The sequence below is a fragment of the Melanostigma gelatinosum genome (assembly GCF_949748355.1).
Source record: "Melanostigma gelatinosum genome assembly, chromosome: 2".
Classification (NCBI taxonomy): Eukaryota; Metazoa; Chordata; class Actinopteri; order Perciformes; family Zoarcidae; genus Melanostigma; species Melanostigma gelatinosum.
In genome coordinates this window covers 22,847,998-22,856,373 of record NC_136635.1, presented here as the reverse complement: position 1 = coordinate 22,856,373, position 8,376 = coordinate 22,847,998, and the positions used below count along the sequence as shown (strand labels likewise).

The following is an 8,376-nucleotide window of genomic DNA, read 5'->3' as shown; positions in this document are numbered from 1 at the left end:
TATTTTGTTTTTTTTGTGTGTGTGTGTGTTTTTTTTGGTGGGGGGGATACGATTTTACATGATTATTGCTATTTTCCAAAGATACTAAAAGTGCTGCGCGTGCGCCAAATCTTGGCACCGAGCGAATTTAGAGGGGGTGGGGGGAGTCAAGCAGGTGCTCACGCCAAAGACACAATTATTTATTTATTTGCATGTTTGTTTATTTGCGGGTAAATAACTGTGAATAATTGATGCAACATTGAGGCCCGGTAATTACTCTGTACCGGCATCCTGACGGAGCTGCAGCGCTCGTGTTTCTTGATATTTGGCGCCAACCAGTGTAGGAAGTTGTTATTGGTCCACAGGAAACACAATAGTCTCACTTTTATTTTTTATTTTTTTTGGAGAACTCTTCTATATTGTTTGTCATCCAGATGAAAAGAAAAGAAAAAGATGATTTGTTCTTGTCCTATTTTCAGTCTGCTATCTAAACCTCCCATCAGATCTCTGTTGACTCTTACAGGACTGTGAGCTCGACATGAGACAGGAAACAAACCAGTCATGCTGGTGATGTGACAGCAGGACTACTGGGAGTATGTGCTGCCTCTTCTCTCCTTCCTCGCAGCGGGCCAAGTCTTCGTAATTAGACAGACCTCAGAGCATCCCCCCCCCCCCCCCCCCCTCTCCCTCTGGCACAGATTTGTTGTTTCCAGAGGTACAAACCGGAGGGGGATTTTTATTTTTTGCCTCTCATTGAAGGAAACAAGCCCGGAGTTAGTTCAATTACATGAAGTATGCAGGGATGTTGTAAATTTAAAGATTTAAATAGCTTACAAAGTGGCCCCGGGGCCCCCATCGGTTAATTTCCTTAATTTATGGATTTTAGCGGAGTGTCTGTGTCGAAAGGGGAAGAAGTAGGTCATCTTGAAGGATTTGCATGAGGCTCTGAGGTTTCATTGCAGATCCAAACATCGCCCCCCCCACTGACCGGCATCAGCAGGTGAAAGGACACTCGAAATCGAAACAAGGTTACTTGTGTTTTGTTTTTTCAGGGGAGAAAATGTAGATCTGACTGTGACATTTTGACCCCAGTAGTGAGATTATTGGCCTCCCCGATGCACACACACACACACACACACACACACACACACACACACACACACACACACACACACACACACACACACACACACACACACACACTCTCTTCCTAAACTGTGAAAATCAAAACAATATAGATTTGACTTCATTTTAAGTCAAGACATTTAAGCTTCGATAAAACTGATGAAACTGCGAGGAACAGGGGGAGAATCAGTCTCCTTCAGACATCACGTGTTACACTCAAAAAAATAATTCATTGGATGAACTCAATTAAATTGTGGGCAGGTTTTCCACCGAGGAAATATAGTTAAACCTAACTTGAACTAAAAACATCCATGCACTATAATTAAATTGAGTTAGTCCGACTCAATTTTATCAAATACAACCTAAATAAAAAAATACCATTCATGAAATGAAATTGATTTGTGTTAGTCCAACTCAATATAGTACAATTCATTGGAAATGAATTAATCAGGTAAAAAACTTTTTTTTAATTTGACCCCCAATTAAGACACGAGACAAAACCTAGTTCAAGTGTTTTTTATTGAAAATGCTTAAATACATTAAATATGGTACAAATCTGAACATCCATGATTCTAGAGCCTGCATTTCATTTTTTAAATATAATTTGCTTTTTTTTACAAAAACACTGATCAGAAAAGGATAGCAAAAAAATTCCAAAATGATCTATACAGTGCATCTTTCATCGTTTTTAAATATTAAAACAGTAGTCTTGTAACAGCTCCACAACTGGTGACAAATAAATACCAAGCTATCCCAAATCCCTTGGCGCCACAAACAAAGACGCCATGAGGGTGGAGGCTATGCACTGCTCTCCAAACAGGGACTATCATTGCACTGCAGTGTAGTCATTCACCAGAAACTATCATTTCCAAAAAGCACAAAACTTCCTGCAATCGATATGTACAACCACTATTGCAAGTGCTAAATTCCCACTACTTTGGTTTGTCAAGAGCAATACAGCTGTTTTCTTTCCTACCAGTACAGATGGTAGTACAAAAGGACTCCTTTACACTGAAGAATAGCCGATGATGTGTTATCATGTGCAGAAACAGGCAACTCGGACCACTTTTGGGCTACAACAGTAAAATCACAAAACATCCACAAACTAAAACTTATAGATTATAAATAACAAGGATACTCATAGTCAATGGAAGTTACAGCGTATTGAACCGTGTTAGGGTCCATTTCAACTCGAGTAGAGAGTCATTCAATCAGACAACGAGGAAAATGGACGTGCAAGTTGACGTTAGAGAGTAATAACACTCGAGTTAGGATGTGGAGGTGAATTGGGCAAAACTTTCTGCGGGTAAACACTTAACCAGCTTGCAGTGACATGTAAAAGTTCCGTAATTTACAGTCTCTGGCTTGCCTCTGTGCAGCTTAGTCAATTTTTTCAAAATGTCAGAACCAGGAAAACATCCATGAGGTCATGGATTGTCGTTGACTGGGCGTTAGATGAAAGTAGAAAACATCCAAAAGATCTGATAAGATTCTTTGGCTTTGTCACTTAGTGTTCACCTCTTGTGCAAACATCTTGATTTTCAGCTCCTGTATCTTAGAATTCAGCTTGTGCCCATCCAAATTCATTATGACCTTCTGGAGAAGCTCAAAGATGTACTTGAAGTTGTCTGGAAAGCTTAGATTAAGGGCACAAATTAGCCCAAAGCATGATGAACGCCATGATGACACCGTCTACGTTGTTCAGGACTTTAATGCAGTTGATCAAGTCCCACGTCCTCTGGCTCCCAATCTCTTTGGATCATGTAAATCCTTATGACAGTGAATGCGATGTCCCTCACTGCATCCTCAGCGGCGGAAGCCTGATAACAACACAAACACAGAAAACTTGTGTTAAGTTAATCCACAAATATGTATATATATATATATATATATATATATATATATATATATATGTGGGTAACACTTTGACGCTACATGGGAAACATATTGCGATAAACTTACCAGATTGATAAAGAGTCTGGATCTTCATTGAGGTAGATGACAGGCTTCTCAGATGCACTCCCTTTTGGTGTTGATGTCATCACACTAAAAGTTCTGGATGAAAGCAGAATAAAAGCAGGCCATTTACTATTCATCACATGTTTTTAAAAAAGCAGATATGGACAAGAAAATATTACAATAACCACCCCAATACAGTGAAACTAATATTGTATACATATGTACTAACCAAATCATTGATGGTCAGGACATCCTTGACCTTTTCTCCTTCACACCTCCTTTGCTCTTTAAGCCCTGTATCAGGGAGTCTGAGAAGAGGTCCAGCTGTGACATGAACTTTGATTGAAATAGTTTGGTGGTGATCAGCAGGAACTCTGCATTGACCTGAATAACAAACAAAATACAGCTGTTTGTTACTTGTTTATTATAATTACTATCACATTATGTGGGATTATTAGATTCAAATTGCGATTGTGAAGCCATTAATCATCAAAATGGTAAACACATAGAAACACACATTTACTTACTTAACTTTGCTGGAACAGGGAAGGGGCCTCTGCTCCACAATCTCTGGTTGAATGTGCAGTTCAGCATGTGTGATTTAGAAGCTTACTCCATGTATTGAATGTACATGGGCAATGTATGGACATGTATAGCGATAACTGCCCCTACAATGCCCATGCAACAAGAAATACCTGCTAGCTAGTTCCAAACTGCATTCTTTACACTGCCACATGCAGAGTCCTAAAGAGAATAAAGATAATTAGTACATATCAAACTGAACAAATAACAATGAGAGATCAGCTCGCATCGAGCATATAACCTATTACGTGCTATCATTAGGAGGTTGCCTCAAGAAGCTTGGTAATGCTGATCAAACTGCAAAAGATGAGATAAATATATTAGTGGAGGGAAAGGCTGGAATAATCCAAAGTTCACATAAAACAAAGTCAAGTCAAAAGTGCTTTGGAGCACTCGCAGATATAATGTTACCATTTAGAATAGACTAGCAATTCACCTTTTACAGCAACACTAAAGCTACATACAACAGAAATCAAATCATGCAAGCGTGTTAAATAAGATTAAGACCGTCATTTTAATAAAATATCAAACAGTTTGCCTTGAAAACTCATTCGCACTCCTGCCTGCGTTCACACAGTGTAAGGTCATAGAAATACAATGAGTAGAACGGACATCGATGTTTGTCTTGGTCGTTTTACTAGTTCAAAAGAAAATAGTGCTCAACACTGCGCATTGACCGTAGTATAACAGAAAAGTTAGCCCGCTACATCGATCAGTTCTTCACAATGACGACGGTACACGTACAAACTGCCGCTGCTCTGATCCCGTTACATCGGTTTGAATGGGAATGTCCGTTCTACGCTCGTTCTATTTCTATGGCTGCTGCGATAAAACACCGCTGACTTCCGTGTGTTCATGCATCAGGTGCCCGCGCGAGTGAGAGGAATTCAGCGGTTTTATGAGCTCATGATTTATTCATATTAAACATTTTTCAGTGAAGAAAACGTGGCTAAACCCACTACAACTGAACGCCCACTAGAGAGTGGCCTTCTGCGGCCTGCTCTGCCTGCCGACATTATGGCGCTGGAAAGGGGGAGACCGTAGTCTGCTCGTTTAACTGCTCTCCTACTGTTTTTTAGTGCAAACAGACAGTTCATAAGGAAGCCTTCGGCGCTGCGTCCAAGCCGTATTAATGACAGTACCCTGATCTCTGGTCTGCTCTATAATGCAAACCACGTTGGCTACCTAGCTTGCTAGCTAGCCTGCCAGCTAGCCTGTGTGCCTTCGATCTTATTAAAAACGGAACAGTCGTGTGGCTAAGTTATCACGTCTGTTCCACACATTGTGGTCATTATTACAGAATGGAAGCCTTGATTGACAACGAGGTACATTCTAAACTACTACAACAAAATATATAAAGTTACTTACCAAAGAATGGACGGTCGGTTTGAATCTTGCTGCAGTCGGAAAGGGGGGAAAGACGACTGAGAGCACGTGATCTGGTACATGCGCAAGGGGTAGTCCCCCAACCAAACACATTTATTTTGAGTTGATACACACCATCTAACCCAAATAAATCTAATAAATGAAAGTATTCATGCATTTTATGTTAGACCCATTAAATATAAATGTGTTCATTTTTTAACTTGATATATTTCAATTAATCAAACACGATTTAAATGTGTCACCTTTAAGAAGGGCTTGAATCGTTTTTTTGAGTGTACTTTGACAGATTATGAAGTCATCTTTCTCTCAGTCACAGTCCACGCTGCAGTATTATTTTTGCCACACTCAATCCGACTCAAAAGCGGCGACTTGTTGAACTGAATCAAAGTCTTTTGGGGAAACACAGATCGTTCGGGGTCCCGCACTAGTGACAAATCAGTACCGTCTGCTTTTTCTATGTGAGATGCTGGATCACAGGGAGATGGGACATAGTACCATCTGCTGGTTAGCAGCCACATAAACCATCACACCGAATGGATGCACTTATTGATGGGTTAAATGTTTAGTTCACACCTGGGGCAAAATGTTCTTAAAAACATGTACCGGCGTTCGTTGCCATTGTTTGTGGTTACACATAAATATATGTGTGTGACATACTGTTTCATTCTAATCTTTCATAAAACATTGTTTTTCATGCACTGATCAATTTTGAGATTTTGGGCTATTTTGCTTCCACAACACGTCTTCTGTCAGACTAGTGGAAAGAAATCATCCACACTACACATTTAAGTGTTTATTTTACTACTTTGTAGATTTGTGTCTGATTCTCCTATTTCACCAAAAGTAAGCATCATATAATGTCGCATTTGCAACTTTACACAGAACAGAAAACAAAACAAAATGGTCTCAATGTCAGTCATCAATTGGGGAAGTTTCATGATGAAATCTATGAGTTACTTTTATTCACCTGTAGTGTCTTCTACATTCATGTAATTTTACAAAACATGTCTTTAAAAAACATTTTCTCAAAATTAGTTTTCCCTCAGAGTCTGAGGCAGAAATCTCCACATCATCAGCCTTTACATATACCAAACCTTCCAGTTTCATTGCTGTCTGTATTCTGAATGTTATTACAGAGTTTGTTCATATATCATACATTTTATTCCTAAAGACATGGAGAAAATCGATTTGCTTAAAGGCTGTGATGTGGAGCGATACAAAGAGATATCCAAAATCCCCACATTAAGAACCTTTCACTCTAATATGTCAACAAAATGAAACAATTTTGGAAGTGGCTTCATCCAACGTTCAGATTTATGTTCTGGAAACCGATGCAAATTAGCACATATTGAAAAGAAAATGCCGAATTTGCATATTTTAACAGACATCTTGTAATACAAAAAAATGATTGTCTGAATGTAAGTAATCAATTGGGGAAGTTTCATGATGATATATATTAGCTATTATTAGCGTAGCCTCCTGCAATCCACATAACCCAGGTCACCTGTAACACTGTACAGTACACTCAACACAGGCTCAACCGCCCTTTTTCTAAACGCGGTCATTCGGAGAGTCTCGCCCAAGCGTTTCCCCGTCACTCCTGCTCCGGCGCGTGGAGAAAGTTTGAAAAGAACATTCAGAACTCGCTCTCAGTGATTTCGCATGCCTCGTGGAGGCCCAGGCTGCTGTCAATCGCTCCCGCTCTCCCAGCCATCTGACATTCCGCTTGATGTTGGCGTGCGTCTGAGGTGCAGCAGCGACACTTATTGTTCGTTATCGCTGAGAGAGGGGGGGGGGGGGGGGTAAGAGGGTGTCAGTTTATTAATAGAACGCGTGGGGTTGCGTTGCACACAAACACCTAACAAGCACGGCGTAGAATTCCCTCAAGTGCTTCATGCCAGCAATTAAGTTTTCCGGGAAAAGCCGAGCACAAAGAGAGCGCGTGCTCTCTGTGTGCTTCTGCCCCCCCCCCCCCCGGTGCTGTCACGTTATCAATCTGATTATTCACGTTTAGCGCACATTAAAACCTGACATTTGACTTTCACATCTTCAAAATGCTGTAGACCTTTAGTCACAGTTTGTGTGCCGGTATGCAGTAGTGGAAAGCAACTACTGTACTTACGTACAAATGTATGTGCTTAGTACTTGGAGTTTCCATTTCATTTGACTTTATGCTGTCTACCAGATAACTTTTACTTCACTGTGCGTCATCTGTAGTTATTTTACAATTCAAATGAAATATGATGCAATTTTAGATTGTCTATCGGTGGTTTAACACTTTAAATGTGTAGTTTAATCTTTTAAATGAGCTCCGTCTCAACCAGCTATAGTAATAGTTTATACAATCCAGTATGATATGTAATGATATAACACCCAGAGGGGCCAGTTATCCTTCATGAAATATTTTTTATTTGTGATACCTTTAAGACATTTAAGGGGAAACACTGCAGGTGAATGGGTTTTTGAAAAACAACAACAACTCATCGATACCCCGATGAAACTTCCCCAGTTGATAACTTACATTTACTTTTTGGGAATCAAGTTTCTGAAATGTTATGTTTAAATATGCAAATGATGCATTATCTGCCGCTAACTTTTGGAAAACTAAGGTGAAATTTACGAAGACAAAGTTGCAAAATAAACAATGTATTTTGGATGTCTCAAAATTGAGCAGTACATGAAAAACAATGTTTCGGCCCGCAGTGTCTCACCTTGACTATTGATATTTCTGCATTTTACTGAAGTAAAACCTTCAATACAGGACTTGTAATTACAGTTGTGAAAATATTTGCTTTACTTATAGTTAATAAACTATAGGCTTGAGGGGGGTACATCAGTATTTTATAAGAAAAAAAACAAAGATAAGAGCCATATCTGAACAAATTAACAGAATGTGGTGTAGCAGAATTCTCCCTTTACCCACTCACATCCCGTCAGAGAAACATAAACCTTAAAGTTCTTGACGAGAGTCTCCAACCACAGGTTAGGATCGACTGCCCTAAGATCTACGTTCTGCACAGATATGAGTGAAAGAGGGTAAATCAAAGTGTAACCGAGTGACAGCCTTTTATACAGTCTATGGTGACAGTGTGACTATTGATTTGAGAACACTAAAATCTGAACCAGTAGTTGAGATTTGGCTAAAGAATCTCTTTTGCTGCCATCATGTGGTCCGAAGCGCTAATCACAGAATATATACAAGCTGTCAGTAACCGCTTGGTATCTGTGAATAAAGGTCTTCAGGTAGTAGAGGCCTCCCTCGTGTTTGGAGGCGACTGCCACCGAATGAATGTTTGTGGGCAAAAGGTTCAATTTTGATGTATGAAGGATAAAAATGACAAAATG

The 8,376-nt window shown here is 39.7% G+C and overlaps 1 long non-coding RNA gene across 1 annotated transcript; it reads right to left on the bottom strand.

Moving 5' to 3' along the window:
- Nucleotides 1-1,657: 1,657 nt before the first annotated feature.
- Nucleotides 1,658-5,059, bottom strand: LOC306793356. Its single transcript, XR_013772878.1, has 5 exons — nucleotides 5,014-5,059; nucleotides 3,591-3,807; nucleotides 3,293-3,447; nucleotides 3,067-3,159; nucleotides 1,658-2,924 (listed from the first exon to the last, which is right to left on the bottom strand). It is a non-coding gene; the product is annotated as an uncharacterized lncRNA (long non-coding RNA).
- Nucleotides 5,060-8,376: the final 3,317 nt, after the last annotated feature.